General features: G+C 43.7%; 4 non-coding genes across 4 annotated transcripts; all 4 read right to left on the reverse strand.

Moving 5' to 3' along the window:
- Positions 1-5442: 5442 nt before the first annotated feature.
- trnav-aac (transfer RNA valine (anticodon AAC)) lies at positions 5443-5515 on the reverse strand. Its single transcript has one exon. It is a non-coding gene; the product is annotated as a tRNA-Val (tRNA).
- A 541-nt stretch (positions 5516-6056) lies between these two features.
- Positions 6057-6129, reverse strand: trnav-cac (transfer RNA valine (anticodon CAC)). The gene has a single exon. It is a non-coding gene; the product is annotated as a tRNA-Val (tRNA).
- Positions 6130-19498: 13369 nt separating this feature from the next.
- Positions 19499-19571, reverse strand: trnav-aac (transfer RNA valine (anticodon AAC)). Its single transcript has one exon. It is a non-coding gene; the product is annotated as a tRNA-Val (tRNA).
- An 871-nt stretch (positions 19572-20442) lies between these two features.
- On the reverse strand, positions 20443-20515 carry trnav-cac (transfer RNA valine (anticodon CAC)). The gene has a single exon. It is a non-coding gene; the product is annotated as a tRNA-Val (tRNA).
- Positions 20516-26523: the final 6008 nt, after the last annotated feature.

A 26523-nucleotide genomic window follows, 5' to 3' on the forward strand; every position in this document is an offset into this window, starting at 1 on the left:
AGAAGTGGTGACCGCTATAGTGTTTTTCTGCAAGAAATTGGACCGATACATTTTCATGCAGAGAGACGCTATGGTCACACTTTGCAAAGGGTCGAGACCCGATGTGTTGATAACCTCGGCGCGGAAACGCACACAGGCTTCTTTAAGGATCACCACATCATTTTTACAATAAGCGGCCATCTCTTCTCGGAAATCAAAAACACCTCCCTTAACCGTATTGTACCATTTAAAGAATTCCTCCCTCTCATGAGACATCATAGTATCAACCCCATAATAAGAGGCGGGCGGGTAGGACCCTCGATAATTTTGAGTGTCCTTAGTATTAAAAAAATGGCAGAACCAACCTTTCTTCTGAGCCTCAAAACCCAGAGCCTTAGGCAAAGCGCTCAATTTCATGGGGAGGAAATTTAACGAGTCTATGTAACGTTAGTTGAAAGCTTCGTCGGTGAAACACATGATCTTGCTACCCTGAGCTATTATTTTTGGGGTCACCCCATTTTCCACCAGATACTTCATCAAAATGTAAGAATCATAACCCTTAGCATTGTGGGCAACAAATGTGTAATTGAGGTATTTTGGACCGCGATACCGCGTAAAGAAATCCCTGACACAACTCTCACCGCTAGCTGACCACTCACGATCCAACATGTCAATGCAGTGTATATAATTAGCAACGTGGACCCCGTTTTCTTGCCGGCATTCAAAATCAAAAAAGACATACCGGTTGTGCGGCGGCTCCTTTTTAACCGGCTGAATAAAGCACTGGTGTTCGGACCCCGGGGTTAAATCAGCACTACAGATCCTGCATCTCGGCTCCAGATATTTGTGTGGTTTAACCTCATGAAAACGGTACTGGAGGCAACACTGCGGGCAATATTTAGTTTGATCACAATAACTCCGTTTTTAAACCCCCTCAGCAGCGGCCCTCTGTACCTTATGCTCGGAAAAACAGAACGCTGAGAGACAAATCCTTAAGCAATCTTTACATCGGATGGTAGGGGCCAAACCCTTATGACATTGCGGATTGAAACAGACGTTACAGTAACCGTCACAGCGGTGCTTAAGCTTATCATTGAAGGCCTTATAACACCAATGACAAACATACGAACAACCCAAAAAAGCCGTCAAACTCTTTATTCCAAAGTAATGACTATCACTTAGGAAGAGAAACAGTGTCTGTGTATAGGTTTCAGGATGTGTCTGAAATTTCACAAATACTTCCTTTACCTCACAACGGTACCACACAACAATTTTTAAAGACAACAACTCCTCAAACTTGGTGATGTCTGAAAAGGCAACCATCTGTTGAGAGTTTAAGCCGGCCCTCTGATGAAGCATTAAAGCCTCTTGCAGAGCTTGGGGTTCAGGCATGTCGGGGGTGAGTAGTTTTATTAAACTGTAAGCAAAACAGAGCTTATTGTCCCCACTGGAACTCACCACTAATTGCCTGAGCTTGGTCCTAATTATGACGTTCTTCAAGCATTTCGACAGTCTTCTAAGCGCCCCACCCTCAGGGTTACGAACCACATTCATTACCAGAGACAGACTTTCATCAGCTAAGATGGCTGCGTTACTTTGCAATAACGCTTCGATTTTAGCCAGACATCTAAATTATCTCCACTCAGCATTACAGATAGGTTGCTAAACAAATCATCCCCTCTGAGTTCTAACTGTACAACATCTCGAGGTCTGACCCTTTCAGCAACCTGTTCAAGCATTTTTTGCAAGGCCTCGTGTATGTTGACAAATATTTCTGCATAATTGTCACAATTTAAAAGTTCTGCAAAATTAAAACGCTGAATCATTTCAAAATTGTTATAGGCCGGTCTATCTATAATCACGGGATCACTGGTACTCTTGGACACATCATCATTTTGAACAAAGCCTTCACCCCCTACATTCTCACAGAGCATGTCCTCCACAGCCTTATCAGTCTCAGAACCCTCCACATTCCGAACACCCCCACTGCTGACATCTACAAAACCCCCTTTTTGAGGAGGCTCATTTAAAGCCTGTAAAAGTCCTTCAAAGATATCCAACCGGTTAATGTCAAGACCCTCCTCTATAGTGATGGCTGCTTCTGCCGCCATCCTGTGTTCTAATTGTCTCAAATCATTTATAATAGGGGCAGAATTTGGTCGGGGTAGCTCCTCCAAAGCCTCCACCATTTCAAACAAATCGGGGTGAACTAGGGGGTGAGCCTCTATAAGCGCTACCGGTGGGAGGTGGTTATTTAGATCATTGACCATCTGTAACAGGTCGGGGTTCACCGGTAAGTCTGTTAATTCACATTCTATCGGTGGTATTTGGGGGTTATTTACATCATTTATCATTTGTAATAGTTCCAGGTTCATTGGGACATCAGAGGAGTTCACAACAGGGCCGGGGATGTTCTCTCGGGAAGGTCTTTTTGGGGCCCTAGCTTGTTCATAATCCTTTAGTTTGTGAGTTCTTTTACCAAGTCAGGACATTTTTTAATTTATTTTTTATTTTTCCAACAACCCACAATAGTAAGGCGTTTTGTGTCTATTATAACATTAAATACTGTACAATTCGTTAGTAAGGGTATTAATAAGGGTGTTTTGGCTCTCTATCACCAGGTTTTGCCCCACTAACACAAGTCTTTGATTTTGTAACAAAGTATGTAGCAACTCATGCTGACCTTCAGGAAGTAGCTCCGGGGGCTGGTGGCCTGGCTCAGCTTCAAAGGATGGTCGCTCCGGTAAATCTCGGTCGAAGGAGGCAGGGAGCGAGCGTATACTCATGGACGGAGACCAAGAAGGCCCTTGCGGTGACACCCTGGCCAAGCGCGGGGTACTGTTCCGCGTTTCTGTAGCCAAGAAATGGGTCTGGGGGAACGATGTTGAAACCAGGCCGTCGTTGGGTGATGTGTCAGCCCTGACTGACGGCGACCCATGAGGTTGTTGGATGCCTCTATTTGTTCCGCCCGACAATGCGGCGGGCTGAATCTGGGGTGTTGAATTACCCCCAGAAGGCTGTGGCCTGAGTAGATGTTGGGGGGTCTCCATGACCACCGTGGGGGATCCTCTTGGTGATCTCACCGGGGAAGATGTTTGATCCCACTTAGACGGGGTAATTGTTCTCAATAGCTCATCCACAGAATGACTATCCCAAGAGTCTTGGGAAGAATAAAAATATACATTACATTTACATCTTTAAACGGCGACAGAAATCAAACTTAAAACAACATGTCCAGGACATTCAAAACCTTTAGCTTTTTTAGACCTTTGAAAATAGCCTTAGACATTCAATACAACGCAATATTATTTACAGACAATATATTTATTAGGACTTGATAATAAATGTAAAACAGAGAAGCCGCTGTAAATAAACTGTAAATAAACTGTTTCTTAAATGTTTCTTTAAAAACTGTAATATTGTTAATAAAACACACACACACACAACAACATTTCATTTTTAAACGAACCTTCCAAGTGTAAACGATTCCTGATCCCGGGACTTCCTGTTTCACAAACGTTTTCACGATCTGTTTAAATATTAAATACAATGAACACCTTCAAGCCTTTTCCTACAACCACTTTAAAACAGAAGTATAATAGCGGGAGATAAGTCAAACAACTTACTAAACCCTTTCGGACGGCTTTACTTCCTAACCAGACGGTACGGCAATCGGTCATTTCTAAACACGTTCCCCAGAAACAAGCCTAGACCTGTCCGGACTTCTAAAGATCTTTCCCAGAACCCCCCGCCCTACAGGAAACGCTTAAATCGCTTAAATATTAGCCCTCAACGGGCAAACAAAGCCCTTTTAAAAACATTAAAGTTTGAAAGATCTTACTTACCTCCACAGAATAATCGTTTCTTATTTTTTTTGGCTGGTTTAGCTTTTTGCACCGCTGTGAAGGTAAGAGACATGTTTAACCTTTAACCACACCGCTTTATAAAAAGCTTTAACCTCTTACAGGCTGCAGATATATACTCACAGCTATCAGATACCGGGGCTGACGGCCTTTCAGATTCTTGAAAGGTTACTGTTCTAGTAGGTAAAACGAAACAAGCCCTCGATGTGGAAGGCCTTTCGTTGTCTCGAACCACGTTTCTTAATACTGTTAGACAGGATAATTTTTTAAAATTAACAAAACTGGACTCAAACATCTTACAGAAACGTTATACAAACAAACAGGGGTTTAGTTCTTACCCGGTCGGCAGACAGCCTGTCTAGGGACAACCACTTCTCTTGGTCGATCCTCGGAGACATTAATCACAGGCCTTTCGATAGTATCTGTGTAATTAAAGAGACCGGCATTAATATATATTAAAACGTTTTCATAACTCTAATGAGCCTCTTCAAAACCACACACACCCATACATAAGAACCCATGAGCGCAAACACAAAAATCTTACCGTCGTTGTTCCAGATTATCTCCTCAGCGTTGGGAAATAACTGCTGTTGACTGGCTGAAAAATAATTTTACAGAACTTAAAACAGATGTTATAGCCTTATTTACAATACATGCACACAACACGCTCTGAGTCAATAAAAATAATCTGAAGACTTGCCTAAAAACTCGTTTAAATCGAAGTCGCTGATGTTGTTTCCGGACATTGTTGATCTTTAGTCTTAAATCGAAAGGTCAGTATGAGTCTGTCGAGCTGAAGACCAGACCTTCATACTTATACTGATGGCCACATGCCGGATCTGCTTGTAAGGCATTGTTCTGGTCTGGCCTTTGTGCCGCCCTGTTACCAATTAACATATCAAAACCAACCAATAAAATGACACTGCATCAAATTTCAAATAGAAACCAAGATGGAGACGATCTCTCTCCTCTCTACTCTAAACTTTTATTAGAACCTTTTGGTCTCTCAAAAAAACATTTTTAAGCATCAAGACCTATAGTCAACAACCACTAAGAATATTTCAGGCCTTTATAAGCGCTAAAAAACAACCTGAGCCTAGAAAATAAGCATAAAGATCAAAAATAACTAGCGCTTTTACAGTGATTTTTTTTTTTTTTTTAATAGCGATGCTTTGTTTGGTATTAAACAAGTCACAAACTACTCAGAACAGCGTTTATCCCCGCAAAAGAGATATTTGGGTTTATTTTACAAAGCTTATAAATTATATAGGTTAAAAGTATTCTGAATGTTTTGATACCACACGCCATACCTACTGTTGTCTTCTACACCTTACGGTAGCAACAAATCTAACTACTGCTTTACTTTAACAATAATAATGACGGCGACCACGATGACAACAAGAACAACAACAAGAACAACAACAACAACATCATCAGATTTTAATTAAAAGTGGCTACACCAGCGTTTACAATTTCAACCTGTCTACAGACGGACGCTCTGAGTGCACCGATTTCGGGCACTCCAATGAAGAAAAGCCACCCACCGCCTCCGGGGAACCACGAGGGCAAGCAGGACGAAAAGGGCCGGCCCACAGCAGGCTGTTTCCGCCCGGTTTCGAACCGGGGACCTTTCGCGCGTTAGGCGAACGTGATAACCGCTACACTACGGAAACTGACAACGCGGCGTCTTGCTTCAAACGGTTATCGTTGAAGCCTGCTGGTAAAACGGGCTCAGGAATTTCAGGTCGGCTAGACTGTGAGATGGCGTCTGAAGTGCCGCGAAAGGATGCCATTTTCACAGACCTGTTTGGCATTGCTAAAGGGCACATCAGGACACTTCGGAAACTCTTTCAAAGGCAGGACGCCCTGCGCTCTGACAGTGCCTGCACTTAGCCCAACAAGGTGATGCTGAATGGCTTGTTCAAACGGCTGGTGGTCTTCCGTCACCACCAGACTATCAGAGCTATACTGCGCCTTCAACTACATAAGAGTAACAGCAATGTCGCCGATCCTGCTACGGTCGTATTGTAACAGTAACAACATGTATCGATTTTAAAAGTGTCAGTTCCAGCGCCTCGCAAAGCTACCCTTCTGCGATCGATTGTTCTCAAGGTCAGGATTTCTTGCCACTCCGAGGAAGAGAAAACGACGGCCGGCCTTGGGGCAGGGAGATGAGGACGGGTAACACGGTACTGGCACGCGTGCACCGCGGGTTGTTTCCGCCCGGTTTCGAACCGGGGACCTTTCGCGTGTGAGGCGAACGTGATAGCCACTACACTACGGAAACCAACCCGTCCTAGCGTTTCGAATGGCTTCCATCGAAGCAGGCTGGTAAAACGCGCACAGGCGTTTCCCGTGGGCCAGCCTGTGAGATAATGGTTTCTATTTTCACTGACCTATTTTGCATTGCTCAAAGGCACATCAGGACACTTTGGAAACTCTTTCAAAGGAAGAACGCCCTGAGCTATGACAAGACTTACACTTACCCCAACAAGGTGATGCTCAATGGCTTGTTCAAACAGCTGCTGCTCGTCTTGTGCCACCATCAGACAATCACAGAGCTATTGTGCCTTCTACACCTTACGGTAGCAACAAATCTATCTACTGCTTTACTTTAACAATAATAATGACAGCGACCACGACGACAACAAGAACAACAAGAACAACAGCAAGAACAGCATCATCATCATCATCATCATCAGATTTTAATTAAAAGTGGCTACACCCGCGTTTACAATTTCAACCTGTCGACGGACGGACGCTCTGAGTGCACCGATTTCGGGACACTTAGGAAACTCTTTCAAAGGCAGGTCGCCCTGCGCTCTGACAGTGCCTGCACTTAGCCCAACAAGGTGATGCTGAATGGCTTGTTCAAACGGCTGGTGGTCTTCCGTCACCACCAGACTATCAGAGCTATACTGCGCCTTCAACTACATAAGAGTAGATAGTAGGGTTTTTTGGGCGCGGCCTATTTTGTTATGATGTATGCCCTAAGCTTATTAATATTCCTACGTCGTAATTGGGGGGCGTGATTTTAGGTAGAGTTATTTCCTTAATTATTCCTACGTCATATCCGTCAGAAAGTGTACACCCATAAAACCCTGAACAACAAGGCCACCCATAAATACCCCCACCCCTCTGAAGGCAATGCCCCGAAACTCTCCTCTCTATTTAAGAACCCGCGCTGCTTTTAGGCAATACCTCTTTAATTCTCAGCATCAGAAACATCCCGCTTCTTCAACATGTCCAGCGACATCAACATGAAACCCCGCAAGAAACAATCCCGGGCAAGGGTTCCTGTACTCACCAATTTAAAGATTGAACGCTCCGGGGTGTTGTTCTGGGGGGCTCGACGGGGTTACCGCTTTAAAAGGGATCCCAGCTATGTTGGAGTGGAGCTTTTTGCTTTGGGAGAGAAGGAGGGTACGTTGGAATCTTTTGAGACGGTAATTGAGATCTGGGGCTTGTGGATAAGACTCTAGATGGCTTGCAAGAGGGTCCAAGAGAATGCAAAATTGAGTCTCCGACTCAGGGTTTTGAAAGGTGGTGAATGGGAAAGCTTGCAGAACTATGGTAGAGTGGTGAAGAGTCTATCTCTAACTACAGATCGTAAGGTTTTGTTTAGCAGTACCCTGATTACAAACCCTATTGAAGGGGGTGTGGAGGATCCAGAAAAACAGGTTACTGAAATTATGTTTGACGCCGCCTGACGGCTCAGGGGCTACTCTCTTCTAAGAGGGCGGTGTGTCGTGACGTAGTGAAGAGATAGGATAAAAGGCGCAACAATTCATTCATGGTTTAAAATTATAGAGAATGTCTTACCCGAAAGCTGCGGACGTCGACAGGCTCTACAGGCCTCATCAAACCCGGGATCACCCCTGGTTCTATTCCCCAGATTTTGTATATACTCCGGAACCCTCTGACTGCGGTTACCCTCCAAGACCTCAGACCCCGGTCCCTCAGGACGAAACAACATGCGGTGCGATAGATGTCCAAATGAGTCTCGGGGATCCCCAGCCTCTGGAGCTCATGGAGGGCCTCGATTTTGCCGAACTGTCTACCGTCTGTGCGTCTCAGGAGGGGGTCAGTCCAATGGATGTAGAAACACCCCACAAACCACCAGGCGACCCAATGAGCATCGGACTGTCCCGGGGGCGTGATGAATACGCAGGATTTATGCCCGGGGTATGTGACCAAGTAAGCAGAGTAGTTAAAAGCACCCTGGTGTATATTCTGAGTGCTCTCATCGACCGAGCTCTGAAAGAAGTCTGTCGGGGGTGTGAAGTGAATCACCCCAGTCAGTTGAGACACAGTTGTTTGTTTGAACCAGACCGTTACTATTTCCTGTTCTATTTCAACGTGTTTTACAGAAGACTCAACAAACCGTGGCTGAAACCGGCACTAATCAAGGCGCTGTCTTACTCCCACATACATGTCACTGCGGGACAAGTCCAGAAAATCATAGATGAGATTTTGCTGGAGCTGAAAAAGGAGCCGTTTATAATAGAGAAACTTGGGCAGCTGCTCAATGACCTGGATGAGCCGAGTAGAAAAACCGCTGGCAAGCTAAAAGCTTATTTCTTCCGTAAAGAAGTTAAAGCTGGGGGCAGCGACGAAGAATTCGACATCTACGCCACTGATTCAGACTCTGACCTGAACTAAGGGACTTTGAACATGGGGAATGTTCTGGACTGCTTCTGCAACTGGTTCTGTCATCAACAGCTAACCATGCAGCTAACCTGAGAGCGCTATTACACCATGTGCTTGACAGAAAAGTAGCCAACGCGAGCCTTTTCTCTACAGATTTAACCATCGATGAGGATCAACTTTCAAACCTGGAAAAGTTAATGGCTGCTGTAACAAAGACCGGAGGGTACGAACACTGGGATGAAGCGCTCAAGGGGGCCAAGAATGATATTAGGCCATTTCATCAACATCTGTATGACCTTTTACTGAGCATGTTTAATACACCTCTGTTTACTTTTAAAATAGGTCATATTGTTGTTTTATTTACATATGTAACTGAGGTGTGTGCCTACAAGATAAAGAAACAGGTATATTTGTTGATATAGATCAAGTAACCAATCATCTGATTTCTTTTTGTCTGGACCGTAGAAAAAATTGTTGTGTATGTTATACTTTTCTCAAATGTCTAAAAAGGGGTATCTGCTCTCCTGAAGTTGAATAAAAAACCTTGTATAAAAACTTTGCGCATAGTGTGGGTCTGTGTGGTTATTTGACAGAATGACTCGGCAAGCTCCCCAAATGCAGGAACTATACTACAACCCAGCCAAGATTGGGGGTTTGGCGGGTAAGAAGGGTTTTCAAAGAGGATTCGCTGAGGCCGGAGTGAAGGTTAATGATGTGGTTGTTTCAGAATGGTTACGGGAACAAGACGCCTATACCTTACATAAACCTCTCAGGATTAACTTTAAAAGAAACCGCGTATATGCAACTGACATAGACTCACAATGGCAAATGGATCTAGTCGATATGTCAAATTTATCAAAACATAATAATGGTCACAAATTGATGTTGATGTGTATCGATGTGTTATCAAAATATGCCTGGGCTCGCATTCTACATAATAAAACAGGTCGGGCGGTGACAAGGGCCTTTGAGGATATATTGTCCCAGGGTCGATGTCCTAAAAAACTGCAGACTGATAAAGGAAAAGAGTTTCTCAACAGAGAATTTCAGAATCTACTGAAGAGACACAAAATATATCATTTCACCACCGGTAATGAGCTTAAGGCATCGGTAGTGGAGAGGTTTAACCGCACCATAAAGACCAAAATCTGGAGATATTTTACAGCGGTCAACACGTTCAAGTATTTTGATAAAGTTCAGGATTTTATCGATGCTTACAACCAAGGGTATCACACCAGTATTAAAATGAAGCCTATAGATGTTGATCAAAGTAATTCTTTTAAGGTCTATATAGAATTATACGGACCATTTATTAAGAAGGGAAAAACTACTTATAAGTTCAACATCGGTGATGTGGTTCGCGTTTCAAAGCTAAGGAGTACTTTTGCCAAAGGTTATGAACAAACATTTTCTGACGAATATTTTACAGTTACCGAACAGTTGGCTAGAGACCCCCCCGTGTACCGGTTAAAAGACTATGACGGGGAGGATATAGAAGGAACGTTTTACGAAGCCGAGTTACAAAAAATGATTGTGGGTAAAGACAGTGTATACAGAGTTGAAAAGATATTAGCTGAAAAAACCCAGAACCGGAAAAAATATGTGTTGGTGAAATGGCTTGGATGGCCTGAAAAGTTCAATAGTTGGGTCCCGGAACAACAGGTTTGCGATATTCAATCCTTATAACAACATGCCTGCGGGTGTGTTGGGGGCATTACTTTCGATACTCAAGATGGAATCAAGAGGCTTCTACGTGACTCTACCCAGTAACGCCTCTCTCGATATATACCCTAAAAATGAAATATCCAGTTACACGGTACAATTTGGAAAATCTATAGATCTAAGGGGGTCGTGGGAAGTGGGGTTGGCGGAAATACAGTATCCTTACACTTGGGCTGTTTTACAAGATAAGGATGCCACCTTCGCCATTTTTGATGATGTTAAAATCAATGGACATTCACGATACAAGGAGGTTATTATGACAATGTGGATAAAATATTAGATGAGATTCATAAACAGTTCTCAGAAGGCACCCCCAACATCAAGCTATATTACAACCCTATTAAAAACAGAGTGTACAAGGTGTCAAAACCAGGTATTAGCATTCAAACCAGCGGCCAACTGGGGCGTATATTAGGGTTCTATTCTGACACAGAGAGCAGGTTCTCAGAAGTGGTGGGGCGGCTTTTACACTCTTTATGTGTATACGGATATCATAACCCACCAGAGGGTCGGGGATAGTTATGTCCCCCTTTTGAGAAATGTACTTATTAAAGGTAAAAGCAATGACATGGTCACAATTACTTATGACAAGCCACACTACGTACCAGTCTCAAAGACCCACTTTGACAACATCACGATCGAAGTAAAATCGGATCAGAATATCAACGTACCCTTCCGCTTCGGTAAAGTTATTGTCAAACTACATTTTCGACCCCTGAAACAGTGTGTACATTATTAAAATGGCTACCTCGAGGGGTTATGTAGATCCTAGCGCCTATGTGGATTATTACAAGATGCAAGCCGGGAACGGCTTGCCCGGTATTGTAGGAGCCCCCACAATGTATGGCGCCGGTCTAGGAGGACTCTTTCGTGGTCTCTTTAGAATGGCCGTACCCCTGCTTAAGAGAGGCTTTGCTATAGCCAGACCCCACTTGAAATCAGCGGCTAAAAATATTGTTAGTGACGTGTTCACCAATGTTATGAACCGGGCAGCTAGCCATGAGCATCAGGAAGGTTCGGGTCTCATGGTAATGGCGAGGAGGGGGGTAAAAGAAGAAACAGCATGTGTCCACCAGGGGGCGACGAAGATCCGTGGCTAACAAAAAACGAAGAATCTCTCATTCTCCAACATATCGTGGAAATTTCAGACACGGCCCCTCTGGAGTTTTTTATAGCTGGCAATGGCGAGGATTATATTGATTTGAATAACACATTTATTTTAATGAACTGTAAAGTGACTGATGAGGATGGCGATGCAATCGAGAAGACGGCCAACGCTGGGGTCATCAATTACCCGGTGGCCACCATGTTTTCACAGGTGGATGTGACCCTGGGAGATCGGCTCATTAGTCAAAGCAGCAATACTTACCCCTATAGAGCCATGATGGAGTGTATCCTTAATTATAGTGAGGAGACCCAGGTTATTATAGGTCTCGTGGATAATGATGCATTTACCGGGGTTTACAACAAGAACCCCTTTAACTTTAAACATTATAACGCGGAATTTATAGCGTTGTACGTCGATGGTGTGCAGGTTCCATCCAGACCTTTTCAACCTGACTTTGAAAATGGCAATGCGGTTCGTGAATATTACAGTCTAGTACTGGCTACGGGTCGCCATCTCAAGGATCAAACTCTGCTGATCGATCGCCGGGAATACTGCAGCGGTTACACCCTGTACGGTTTCAACCTGACCCCTGATGAAGAGTGTGGACAACATTTTTCACTGATGAAGACGGGCAATATGCGTTTGGAGATGCGTTTCAAGCAGCCTCTACCACGCACTGTAAATATGGTCGTGTATGCTGTGTTTGACAACATTATTGAGGTGAATCAGAGGAGAAACGTTCCGTATGATTATTATTAAAATGAACACCAGAGAGCTCAACCACATCATGAATGCCCTGGCCGGCTCACGGAAACTGTTTCAAGGAGTCAACGCCTGCGATCAGCTGCCTAAATTTAAGATCAAGAATTTACCTGCAATGTACATAATCAACACACACCCTAAAAACATGCCCGGAGAACATTGGCTGGCTATTTATCTAAGGGAGGACCACCGTGGTGAATTTTTTGATTCCTATGCAAACCCCCCGGATTTCAGACCTTTCCCTCGGAAGATCAATAACTTTCTGCTCAACAACTGTCAAGAAACCATTTACAGCGGTCGTCAAGTACAAAGTCTTCAGACCTTCACTTGTGGTCAACACTGTGTGTTTTTCTTATATCATAGATCTAAAGGAAGGTCATACCCCGATATTATGGCCTTGTACAGTGAGGATTTAGGCCAAAATGATAAAAAAGTGGCAGAGTTTGTCAGTACACTGTGGACCCCCCCTTATAACACAATGACTTACGACCCTAGACAGCCATGTATACAGATGGGGTGTTCTTGTGAGGATTTTAAAAGATGTCATGCGTGTTAAGGTGAAAAAATAATGAAAACAGCCTTTGAATCATTAGTTTTGTTTTTATTCAAAACAATTCTAATACAAAGCAGGGGTTATGTTATAAATAAATGTACAACATTTGAAAATAAAAAAAATAAAATAAAAAATTCTTTGTCGGGTCATTATTTACAGGGGAGACAAATAAAAACATGAGATTAATAAGCTTCCCAACGATGGATAGATCCTGAGGATGGTCGCTCAGCACGGTCAGAGTAATGAGATATCGGAGTCAGATCAGGCTCCACCTCTTTACACAGATGGATTTTTTGTCGCGTTTCCTGGTTAGGAACTGTGGATTGGGGCATGTTCAGACAGGCCATCGCCTGTAGGAAAGCATTCCAGCCTACAGGTCGGCGACTATCGGGTACCTTATTAGTGCTAGTGACACTCTTCAACAAATCAAACGTGTGAACCTTTGATCAGTTGTCCTTTAAAAACAAATTCACCCTGTTCATTCCAAGCCGTTACCCGCGGTTTCTGAACCATTTTGTGCAGGATATATTGTGCATGTCTTTTGCTTCTGGCCGGCATGTTTCTCAAAACATCCGTTACAACATCTCCCTCTGAACTCTCAACAGGTTCGGTCACCGCAACATCTTTATCAACCGTACCCCCCGCATCAGCCCCAGAACCATTTTCTTGAGAGGCCATGGTTAAAGTTAAAATGTTTTGATCTTTTTCACCCTGTCTAACCAGACGGAGGTAGCGCTGTAACGTGTTGGTATACAACTGGGCTTTGGAATACTGATTTAAATCGGCCCTGGCCTGTATAGCATTCATTTCAGAGTCCAGGTTGTTTTCGGCCGTTTGTCTAATGGGCTCTGGCCCGACAACATTTTTTCTCAGTTTCTCAAGCTGCTCCTGAGGGATCAAAAACATTTTCTGAGCATATTCCATTATTAACCCACTCTGGAAGCTAGAAGACTGGTTAGGAAAGGCACGGCTATGCTCAACAGCGGTCCTATAAAACCCCCGGTTTGATTAATCTTCTTTCTTTTTCTTTTAATAGAATACTTCTTATTAGCGATGATCTTGATAACCGCTTTTTGTTTTTTGAGTTTAGAATGTTGAGAAGGGGTTAGGGGTATATTACCGCGTAAGATGTTAAAAGCTATTTCACACAGGGTCTCGATCAAATCCGAGGGGGCCCCTGCCAGCACAGCTTTCCTATGGCGCGGGCTCCCCTCAAATAACATTTGCAAAAGTGGCAGATTTCTTTTAATCCGAACAGACATTCTTATTTATTTCCTTTTCTTTAGCACATACACTGCCGGCCAATCGGGCGGGCACAAACCTGTTCTGAGGCGAAAGTCTTCTGGGGTTTGTGCTTTTAAGTCTGCAATCAAGTACCCGTAGGGTTTTTTGGTGGCATCCTCAAATGCCTCCAAAAAGAACTTGGTCTGGTTAGGGTACATTTGACGAGCCAAGACGGTGACTTGTAGTTTATCTCTGGGGTTTTTAAAAATAATTATATAATTGGCATTTAAATTAATAGTGCGGCTTTTTTTACCTTGAAAAAATAGATTTTGAACTAAATAAAGAATACTTAAATTCCTATGATGAGTGTACTTTGTGAAAGCTTTTTCCACTTCACTGTTGTCACCGGCCTGCTCCATCAGGTCATCAAGGATCACTAGATTAGTTTGACCGGGCGGGAACAAGTCATCGTCACACAACGAGGCGGGGAGACCTTGCACAAATTTCAGATTATTTTTTTTCGAAGCCAAATCATCGTAGAGAGGTTGCCAGCAAGAGTAACACCACACTATGTTGTCAAGAGCTTGGGACTTGGTTGCGTCCACATCTTCTATGATGTTCTTTATAAGATAGCTCTTCCCCGAATTGGAGGGACCAGCTATAATACAGGAGAAAGGGTGTTGAAGTCTGTTATCAAAACCACCGCTAATATCCATAAGGCAGAGTGGTATAATCAGTCTTCAACACTCTTTTATTGTACACCACCCTGAACCGTTTGTTTAGTGATCTATTTTCCAACGTGTACCCCTTTTTATTGCGATAGATCTGATTTCCGGCTGTAATAATCTCACGAGGAGGCGCGTCTTTCTCGGTTACAAAACTTTCTACCAGGGTCTTCAGAGACTTGATGTTAATGAGCTTGTTGTTACAATGGTTCAGAGTGAAACCCTTAACTTTCATACAGGTCTTACCCGCAGCCGTTCTGTATGCGTCTTAGGACCCCCTGAAACAAACTCCACTATGTGGTCCTGAGGATCTAGTTCGCTCGTTAACTCCCCAAGGTAGTCCCCGAGGGGAGGGACCCAATCCCCTGGCCTGGTGACAAAGATTACAGAGTCAGTATCATGATAGAGCGTGCGTTCCTGCAACTGATCCATTAAGTTGTACAGTTCAAGCCGGGCGTAAGCCGTGGTAAAAACCGCTATGAAAACATTAACGTTCCCCTGTTTGGTGGGGAAATCTTTAGGGGCCCTCCACTGGACCTGTGCCACGTGGTCATTTAAGAATTGAAAGTGTGATACTGCATGTTGTTTGGAAAACATAAATTCTATAAACTGTTCAGGGGTTTTAATCAAGGTTGTGTTTAGACGGTAATTTCTTTCCCCAAACTTACCCCACAGACTGTTTAAAATCAGTTTGGACATTTGTCTCTTGGCGGGGTTTACAGTTATGTTCCTGCAATTTGGTGATGTCTGAAAAGGCAACCATCTGTTGAGAGTTTAAGCCGGCCCTCTGATGAAGCATTAAAGCCTCTTGCAGAGCTTGGGGTTCAGGTATGTCGGGGGTGAGTAGTTTTATTAAACTGTAAGCAAAACAGAGCTTATTGTCCCCACTGGAACTCACCACTAATTGCCTGAGCTTGGTCCTAATTATGTCGTTCTTCAAGCATTTCGACAGTCTTCTAAGCGCCCCACCCTCAGGGTTACGAACCACATTCATTACCAGAGACAGACTTTCATCAGCTAAGATGGCTGCGTTTCTTTGCAATAACGCTTCGATTTTAGCCAGACATCTAAATTATCTCCACTCAGCATTACAGATAGGTTGCTAAACAAATCATCCCCTCTGAGTTCTAACTGTACAACATCTCGAGGTCTGACCCTTTCAGCAACCTGTTCAAGCATTTTCTGCAAGGCCTCGTGTATGTTGACAAATATTTCTGCATAATTGTCACAATTTAAAAGTTCTGCAAAATTAAAACGCTGAATCATTTCAAAATTGTTATAGGCCGGTCTATCTATAATCACGGGATCACTGGTACTCTTGGACACATCATCATTTTGAACAAAGCCTTCACCCCCTACATTCTCACAGAGCATGTCCTCCACAGCCTTATCAGTCTCAGAACCCTCCACATTCCGAACACCCCCACTGCTGACATCTACAAAACCCCCTTTTTGAGGAGGCTCATTGAAAGCCTGTAAAAGTCCTTCAAAGATATCCAACCGGTTAATGTCAAGACCCTCCTCTATAGTGATGGCTGCTTCTGCCGCCATCCTGTGTTCTAATTGTTTCAAATCATTTATAATAGGGGCAGAATTTGGTCGGGGTAGCTCCTCCAAAGACTCCACCATTTCAAACAAATCGGGGTGAACTAGGGGGTGAACCTCTATAAGCGCTACCGGTGGGAGGTGGTTATTTAGATCATTGACCATCTGTAACAGGTCGGGGTTCACCGGTAAGTCTGTTAATTCACATTCTATCGGTGGTAATTGGGGGTTATTTAAATCATTTATCATTTGTAATAGTTCCAGGTTCATTGGGACATCAGAGGAGTTCACAACAGGGCCGGGGATGTTCTCTCGGGAAGGTCTTTTTGGGGCCCTAGCTTGTTCATAATCCTTTAGTTTGTGAGTTCTTTTACCAAGTCAGGACATTTTTTAATTTATTTTTTATTTTTCCAACAACCCACAATAGTAAGGCGTTTTGTGTCTATTAAAACATTAAATACGGTACAATTCGTTAGTAAGGGTATTAATAAGGGTGTTTTGGCTCTCTATCACCAGGTTTTGCCCCACTAACACAAGTCTTTGATTTTGTAACAAAGTATGTAGCAACTCATGCCGACCTTCAGGAAGTAGCTCCGGGGGCTGGTGGCCTGGCTCAGCTTCAAAGGATGGTCGCTCCGGTAAATCTCGGTCGAAGGAGGCAAGGAGCGAGTGTATACTCATGGACGGAGACCAAGAAGGCCTTTGCGGTGACACCCTGGCCAAGCGCGGGGTTACTGTTCCGCGTTTCGGTAGCCAAGAAACGGGTCTGGGGGGACGATGTTGAAACTAGGCCGTCGTTGGGTGGTGTGTCAGCCCTGACTGACGGCGACCCCTGAGGTTGTTGGATGCCTGTATTTGTTCCGCCCGACAATGCGGCGGGCTGAATCTGGGGTGTTGAATTACCCCCAGAAGGCTGTGGCCTGAGTAGATGTTGGGGGGTCTCCAAGACCACCGTGGGGGATCCTCTCGGTGATCTCACCGGGAAAGATGTTTGATCCCACTTAGACGGGGTAATTGTCCTCAATAGCTCATTCACAGAATGACTATCCCAAGAGTCTTGGGAAGAATAAAAATATACATTACATTTACATCTTTAAACGGCGACAGAAATCAAACTTAAAACAACATGTCCAGGACATTCAAAACCTTTAGCTTTTTTAGACCTTTGAAAATAGCCTTAGACATTCACTACAACGCCTTATTATTTACAGACAATATATTTATTAGGACTTGATAATAAATTTAAAACAGAGAAGCCGCTGTAAATAAACTGTTTCTTAAATGTTTCTTTAAAAACTGTAATATTGTTAATAAAACACACACACACACAACAACATTTCATTTTTAAACGAACCTTCCAAGTGTAAACGCTTCCTGATCCCGGGACTTCCTGTTTCACAAACGTTTTCACGATCTGTTTAAATATTAAATACAATGAACACCTTCAAGCCTTTTCCTACAACCACTTTAAAACAGAAGTATAATAGCGGGAGATAAGCCAAACAACTTACTAAACCCTTTCGGACGGCTTTACTTCCTAACCAGACGGTACGGCAATCGGTCATTTCTAAACACGTTCCCCAGAAACAAGCATAGACCTGTCCGGACTTCTAAAGATCTTTCCCAGAACCCCCCGCCCTACAGGAAACGGTCACCCATCGCTTAAATATTAGCCCTCAACGGGCAAACAAAGCCCTTTTAAAAACATTAAAGTTTGAAAGATCTTACTTACCTCCACAGAATAATCGTTTCTTATGTTTTTCGGCTGGTTTAGCTTTTTGCACCGCTGTGAAGGTAAGAGACATGTTTAACCTTTAACCACACCGCTTTATAAAAAGCTTTAACCTCTTACAGGCTGCAGATATATACTCACAGCTATCAGATACCGGGGCTGACGGCCTTTCAGATTCTTGAAAGGTTACGGTTCTCGAAGGTAAAACGAAACAAGCCCTCGATGTGGAAGGCCTTTCGTTGTCTCGAACCACGTTTCTTAATACTGTTAGACAGGATAATTTTTTTAAATTAACAAAACTGGACTCAAACATCTTACAGAAACGTTATACAAACAAACAGGGGTTTAGTTCTTACCCGGTCGGCAGACAGCCTGTCTAGGGACAACCACTTCTCTTGGTCGATCCTCGGAGACATTAATCACAGGCCTTTCGATAGTTTCTGTGTAATTAAAGAGACCGGCATTAATATATATTAAAACGTTTTCATAACTCTAATGAGCCGCTTCAAACCACACACACCCATGCATAAGAACCCATGAGCGCAAACACAAAAATCTTACCGTCGTTGTTCCAGATGATCTCCTCAGCGTTGGGAATTAACTCCTGTTGACTGGCTGAAAAATTATTTTACAGAACTTAAAACAGATGTTATAGCCTTATTTACAATACATGCACACAACACGCTCTGAGTCAATGAAAAGAATCTGAAGACTTGCCTAAAAACTCGTTTAAATCGAATCGCTGATGTTGTTTCCGGACATTGTTGATCTTTAGTCTTAAATCGAAAGGTCAGTATGAGTCTGTCGAGCTGAAGACCAGACCCTCATACTTATACTGATGGCCACATGCCGGATCTGCTTGTAAGGCATTGTTCTGGTCTGGCCTTTGTGCCGCCCTGTTACCAATTAACATATCAAAACCAACCAATAAAATGACACTGCATCAAATTTCAAATAGAAACCAAGATGGAGACGATCTCTCTCCTCTCTACTCTAAACTTTTATTAGAACCTTTTGGTCTCTCAAAAAAACATTTTTAAACATCAAGACCTATAGTCAACAACCACTAAGAATATTTCAGGCCTTTATAAGCACTAAAAAACAACCTGAGCCTAGAAAATAACTATAAAGATCAAAAATAACTAGCGCTTTTACAGTGATTTTTTTTTTTTTTTATAGCGATGCTTTGTTTGGTATTAAACAAGTCACAAACTACTCAGAACAGCGTTTATCCCCGCAAAAGATATATTTGGGTTTATTTTACAAAGCTTATAAATTATATAGGTTAAAAGTATTCTGAATGTTTTGATATCACACGCCATACCAACTGTTGTCTTCTACACCTTACGGTAGCAACAAATCTAACTACTGCTTTACTTTAACAATAATAATGACGGCGACCACGATGACAACAAGAACAACAACAACAAGAACAACAACAACAACAACATCATCATCATCATCATCATCAGATTTTAATTAAAAGTGCCTACACCAGCGTTTACAATTTCAACCTGTCGACGGACGGACGCTCTGAGTGCATCGATTGCGGGCACTCCAATGAAGAAAAGACACCCACCGCCTCCGGGGAACCACGAGGGCAAGAATGACGAAAAGGGCCAGCCCACAGTAGGCTGTTTCCACCCGGTTTCGAACCGGGGACCTTTTGCGCGTTAGGCGAACGTGATAACCGCTACACTACGGAAACTGACACCGCTGCCTCTTGCTTCAAATGGTTACCGTTAAAGCCTGCTGGTAAAACGGGCTCAGGTGTTTCAGGTCGGCTAGGCTGTGAGATGGCGTCTGAAGTGCGGCGAAAGGATGCCATTTTCACTGACCTGTTTGGCATTGCTAAAGGGCACATCAGGACACTTCGGAAACTCTTTTAAAGGCAGGACGCCCTGCGCTCTGACAGTGCCTGCACTTAACCCAACAAGGTGATGCTGAATGGCTTGTTCAAACGTCTGGTGGTCTTCCTTCACCACCAGACTATCAGAGCTATTGTGCCTTCTACACCTTACGGTAGCAACAAATCTAACTACTGCTTTACTTTAACATTAATAATGACGGCGACTACGACGACAACAAGAATAACAACAACAACATCATCATCATCAGATTTTAATTAAAAGTGGCTACACCAGCGTTTACAATTTCAACCTGTCGATGGACGAACGCTCTGAGTGCACCGATTTCGGGACACTTCGGAAACTCTTTCAAAGGCAGGACGACCTGCGCTCTGACAGTGCCTGCGTTTAGCCCTACAAGGTGATGCTGAATGGCTTGTTCAAACGGCTGGTGGTCTTCCGTCACCACCAGACTATCAGAGCTATACTGCGCCTTCAACTACATAAGAGTAACAGCAATGTCGCCGATCCTGCTACGGTCGTATTGTAACGCAACAACATGTATCGATTTTAAAAGTGTCAGTTCCAGTGCCTCGCAAAGCTACCCTTCTGCGATCGTTTGTTCTCAAGGTCAGGATTTCTTGCCACGCCGAGGAAGAGAAAAGGACGGCCGGCCTTGGGGCAGAGAGATGGCGACGGGTAACACGGCACTGGCACGCGTGCACCGCGGGTTGTTTCCGCCCGGTTTCGAACCAGGGACCTTTCGCGTGTGAGGCGAACGTGATAGCCACTACACTACGGAAACCGACCCGTCCTGGTGTTTCAAATGGCTCCCATCGAAGCCGGCTGGTAAAACGCGCACAGGGGTTTCCCGTGGGCCAGCATGTGAGATAAAGGTTTCTATTTTCACTGACCTATTTTGCATTGCTCAAGGGCACATCAGGACACTTTGGAAACTCTTTCAAAGGAAGAACGCCCTGAGCTATGACAAGACTTACACTTACCCCAACAAGGTGATGCTCAATGGCTTGTTCAAACAGCTGCTGCTCGTCTTGTGCCACCATCAGACAATCACAAAGCTATTGTGCCTTCTACACCTTACGGTAGCAACAAATCTAACTACTGCTTTACTTTAACAATAATAATGACGGCGACCACGACGACAACAAGAAAAACAAGAACAACAACAACAACAAGAACAAGAACAACAACATCATCATCATCATCATCATATTTCAATTAAAAGTGGCTACACCAGCGTTTACAATTTCAACCTGTCGACGGACGGACGCTCTGAGTGCACCAATTTCGGGACACTTAGGAAACTCTATCAAAGGCAGGTCGCCCTGCGCTCTGACAGTGCCTGCACTTAGCCCAACAAGGTGATGCTGAATGGCTTGTTCAAACGGCTGGAGGTCCTCCGTCACCACCAGACTATCAGAGCTATACTGCGCCTTCAACTACATAAGAGTAGATAGTAGGGGTTTTTGGGCGCGGCCTATTTTGTTATGACGTATGCCCTAAGCTTATTAATATTCCTACGTCATAATTGGGGGGCGTGATTTTAGGTAGAGTTATTTCCTTAATTATTCCTACGTCATATCCGTCAGAAAGTGTGCACCCATAAAACCCTGAACAACAAGGCCACCCATAAATACCCCCACCCCTCTGAAGGCAATGCCCCGAAACTCTCCTCTCTATTTAAGAACCCGCGCTTCTTTTAGGCAATACCTCTTTAATTCTCAGCTTCTGAAACATCCCGCTTCTTCAACATGTCCAGCGACATCAACATGAAACCCCGCAAGAAACAATCCCGGGCAAGGGTTCCTGTACTCACCAATTTGAAGATTGAACGCTCCTGGGTGTTGTTCTGGGGGGCTCGACGGGGTAACCGCTTTAAAAGGGATCCCAGCTATGTTGGAGTGGAGCTTCTTGCTTTGGGAGAGAAGGAGGGTACGTTGGAACCTTTTGAGACGGTAATTGAATACTCTTATGAGGACTGGTTGAAGGTGATGGCCTGGAGAGATCTGGGGCTTGTGGATAAGACTCTAGAAGGCTTGCAAGAGGGTCCAAGAGAATGCGAAATGGAGTCTCCGACTCAGGGTTTTGAAAGGTGTGAATGGGAAAGCTTGCAGAACTACGACAGACGACGTGTGGGGTTTTGGAGGGGGGTCTGACGGCTCAGGGGCTACTCTCTTCTAAGAGGGCGGTGTGTCGTGACGTAGTGAAGAGATAGGATAAAAGGTGCAACAATTCATTCATGGTTTAAAATTAAAGAGAATGTCTTACCCGAAAGCTGCGGACGTCGACAGGCTCTACAGGCCTCTTCAAACCCGGGATCACCCCTGGTTCTATTCCCCAGATTTTGTATACACTCTGGAACCCTTTGACTGTGGTTACTCTCCAAGACCTCAGACCCCGGTCCCTCAGGACGAAACAACATGCGGTGCGATGGATGTCCAAATGAGTCTCGGGGATCCCCAGCCTCTGGAGCTCATGGAGGGCCTCGATTTTGCCGAATTGTCTACCGTCTGTGCGTCTCAGGAGGGGGTCAGTCCAATGGATGGAGAAACACCCCACAAACCACCAGGCGACCCAATGAGCATCGGACTGTCCCGGGGGCGTGATGAAGACGCAGGATTCTTGCCCGGGGTATGTGACCAAGTAAGCAGAGTGGTTAAAAGCACCCTGGTGTATATTCTGAGTGCTCTCATCGACCGAGCTCTGAAAGAAGTCTGTCGGGGGTGTGAAGTGAATCACCCCAGTCAGTTGAGACACAGTTGTTTGTTTGAACCAGACCGTTACTATTTCCTGTTCTATTTCAACGTGTTTTACAGAAGACTGAACAAACCGTGGCTGAAACCGGCACTAATCAAGGCGCTCTCTTACTCCCACATACATGTCACTGTGGGACAAGTCCAGAAAATCATAGATGAGATTTTGCTGGAGCTGAAAAAGGAGCCGTTTATAATAGAGAAACTTGGGCAGCTGCTCAATGACCTGGATGAGCCGAGTAGAAAAACCGCTGGCAAGCTAAAAGCTTATTTCTTCCGTAAAGAAGTTAAAGCTGGGGGCAGCGACGAAGAATTCGACATCTACGCCACTGATTCAGACTCTGACCTGAACTAAGGGACTTTGAACATGGGGAATGTTCTGGACTGCTTCTGCAACTGGTTCTGTCATCAACACTCAGCAGCTAACCTGAGAGCGCTATTACACCATGTGCTTGACAGAAAAGTAGCCAACGCGAGCCTTTTCTCTACAGATTTAACCATCGATGAGGATCAACTTTCAAACCTGGAAAAGTGAATGGCTGCTGTAACAAAGACCGGGGGGTACGAACACTGGGATGAAGGGCTCAAGGGGGCCAAGAATGATATTAGGCCATTTCATCAACATCTGTATGACCTTTTACTGAGCATGTTTAATACACCTCTGTTTACTTTTAAAATAGGTCATATTGTTGTTTTATTTACATATGTAACTGAGGTGTGTGCCTACAAGATAAAGAAACAGGTATATTTGTTGATATAGATCAAGTAACCAATCATCTGATTTCTTTTTGTCTGGACCGTAGAAAAAATTGTTGTGTATGTTATACTTTTCTCAAATGTCTAAAAAGGGGTATCTGCTCTCCTGAAGTTGAATAAAAAACCTTGTATAAAAACTTTGCGCATAGTGTGGGTCTGTGTGGTTATTTGACAGAATGACTCGGCAAGCTCCCCAAATGCAGGAACTATACTACAACCCAGCCAAGATTGGGGGTTTGGCGGGTAAGAAGGGTTTTCAAAGAGGACTCGCTGAGGCCGGAGTGAAGGTTAATGATGTGGTTGTTTCAGAATGGTTACGGGAACAAGACGCCTATACCTTACATAAACCTCTCAGGATTAACTTTAAAAGAAACCGCGTATATGCAACTGACATAGATTCACAATGGCAAATGGATCTAGTCGATATGTCAAATTTATCAAAACATAACAATGGTCACAAATTGATGTTGATGTGTATCGATGTGTTATCAAAATATGCCTGGGCTCGCATTCTACATAATAAAACAGGTCGGGCGGTGACAAGGGCCTTTGAGGATATATTGTCCCAGGGTCGATGTCCTAAAAAACTGCAGACTGATAAAGGAAAAGAGTTTCTCAACAGAGAATTTCAGAATCTACTGAAGAGACACAAAATACATCATTTCACCACCGGTAATGAGCTTAGGGCATCGGTAGTGGAGAGGTTTAACCGCACCATAAAGACCAAAATGTGGAGATATTTTACAGCGGTCAACACGTTCAAGTATTTTGATAAAGTTCAGGATTTTATCGATGCTTACAACCAAGGGTATCACACCAGTATTAAAATGAAGCCTTTAGATGTTGATCAAAGTAATTCTTTTAAGGTCTATAAAAAATTATACCGACCATTTATTAAGAAGGGAAAAACTACTTATTAGTTCAACATCGGTGATGTGGTTCGCGTTTCAAAGCTAAGGAGTACTTTTGCCAAAGGTTATGAACAAACATTTTCTGACGAATATTTTACAGTTACCGAACAGTTGGCTAGAGACCCCCCCGTGTACCGGTTAAAAGACTATGACAGGGAGGATATAGAAGGAACGTTTTACGAAGCCGAGTTACAAAAAATTATTGTGGGTAAAGACAGTGTATACAGAGTTGAAAAGATATTAGCTGAAAAAACCCAGAACCGGAAAAAATATGTGTTGATGAAATGGCTTGGATGGTCTGAAAAGTTCAATAGTTGGGTCCCGGAACAACAGGTTTGCGATATTCAATCCTTATAACAACATGCCCGCGGGTGTGTTGGGGGCATTACTTTCGATTCTCAAGATGGAATCAGGAGGCTTCTACGTGACTCTACCCAGTAATGCCTCTCTCGATATATATCCTAAAAATGAAATATCCAGTTACACGGTACAATTTGGAAAATCTATAGATCTAAGGGGGTCGTGGGAAGTGGGGTTGGCGGAAATACAGTATCCTTACACTTGGGCTGTTTTACAAGATAAGGATGCCACCTTCGCCATTTTTGATGATGTTAAAAAGAGTCAATGGACATTCACGATACAAGGAGGTTATTATGACAATGTGGATAAAATATTAGATGAGATGCATAAACAGTTCTCAGAAGGCACCCCCAACATCAAGCTATATTACAACCCTATTAAAAACAGAGTGTACAAGGTGTCAAAACCAGGTATTAGCATTCAAACCAGCGGCCAACTGGGGCGTATATTTGGGTTCTATTCTGACACAGAGAGCAGGTTCTCAGAAGTGGTGGGGCGGCTTTTACACTCTTTATGTGTATACGGATATCATAACCCACCAGAGGGTCGGGGATAGTTATGTCCCCCTTTTGAGAAATGTACTTATTAAAGGTAAAAGCAATGACATGGTCACAATTACTTATGACAAACCACACTACGTACCAGTCTCAAATACCCACTTTGACAACATCACGATCGAAGTAAAATCGGATCAGAATATCAACGTACCCTTCCGCTTCAGTAAAGTTAATGTCAAACTACATTTTCGACCCCTGAAACAGTTTGTACATTATTAAAATGGCTACCTCGAGGGGTTATGTAGATCCTAGCGCCTATGTGGATTATTACAAGATGCAAGATGGAACGGCTTGCCCGGTATTGTAGGAGCCCCCACAATGTATGGCGCCGGTCTAGGAGGACTCTTTCGTGGTCTCTTTAGAATGGCCATACCCCTGCTTAAGAGAGGCTTTGCTATAGCCAGACCCCACTTGAAATCAGCGGCTAAAAATATTGTTAGTGACGTGTTCACCAATGTTATGAACCGGCCAGCTAGCCATGAGCATCAGGAGGGTTCGGGTCTCATGGTAATGGCGAGGAGGGGGGGGTAAAAGAAGAAACAGCATGTGTCCACCAGGGGGCGACAAAGATCCGTGGCTAACAAAAAACGAAGAATCTCTCATTCTCCAACATATCGTGGAAACACTCGGAGAAGGAAGCAGCACAAGAAAAAACCTGCAAAAAGAAAGTCTCAAAGAAAGAAAAATAGAGCCTCAGGATACATCTTTTAAACATGTCTTTTGTCCATCGGAAGAGTCTATCGGAAGAATGCGTCAAATCAGAACTGGATCTGTTTACAGTTCCATACACTCAAACGAGTATAGATAAGATCATATATGTAGAGATTCCCCCTCTTTCTGCAATTTCAGACACGGCCCCTCTGGAGTTTTTTATAGCTGGCAATGGCGAGGATTATATTGATTTGAATAACACATTTATTTTAATGAACTGTAAAGTGACTGATGAGGATGGCGATGCAATCGAGAAGACGACCAACGCTGGGGTCATCAATTACCCGGTGGCCACCATGTTTTCACAGGTGGATGTGACCCTGGGAGATCGGCTCATTAGTCAAAGCAGCAATACTTACCCCTATAGAGCCATGATGGAGTGTATACTTAATTATAGTGAGGAGACCCTAAGCAAACAGTTCAGCCCCGGCCTTTTCTTCAAAGACATCCCGGAAGCTATGGACGACAAGGATCCAGAGGGACTCAATAAGGGTTTGCAAAAAAGAACGGCCTTTTCAACAGAAGGGAGGACCTTTGAGCTAATGGGGCATATCCATGCAGACATATTTTTCCAAGAAAAACTCATGCTCAACGGGGTAGACATTAAAATTAAAATGATCCGTAGTAAAAGTGCTTTTTGTCTGATGACCCCTGATACTGAAAAATATAAACTGACCATATTATCGGCCTCGCTGTTTGTGAAAAAAGTGTCCGTCTCCCCGGCGGTTAAACTAGGACACGCGC

Source organism: Amia ocellicauda, chromosome 11, assembly GCF_036373705.1.
Source record: "Amia ocellicauda isolate fAmiCal2 chromosome 11, fAmiCal2.hap1, whole genome shotgun sequence".
In the NCBI taxonomy this organism is placed as follows: domain Eukaryota; kingdom Metazoa; phylum Chordata; class Actinopteri; order Amiiformes; family Amiidae; genus Amia; species Amia ocellicauda.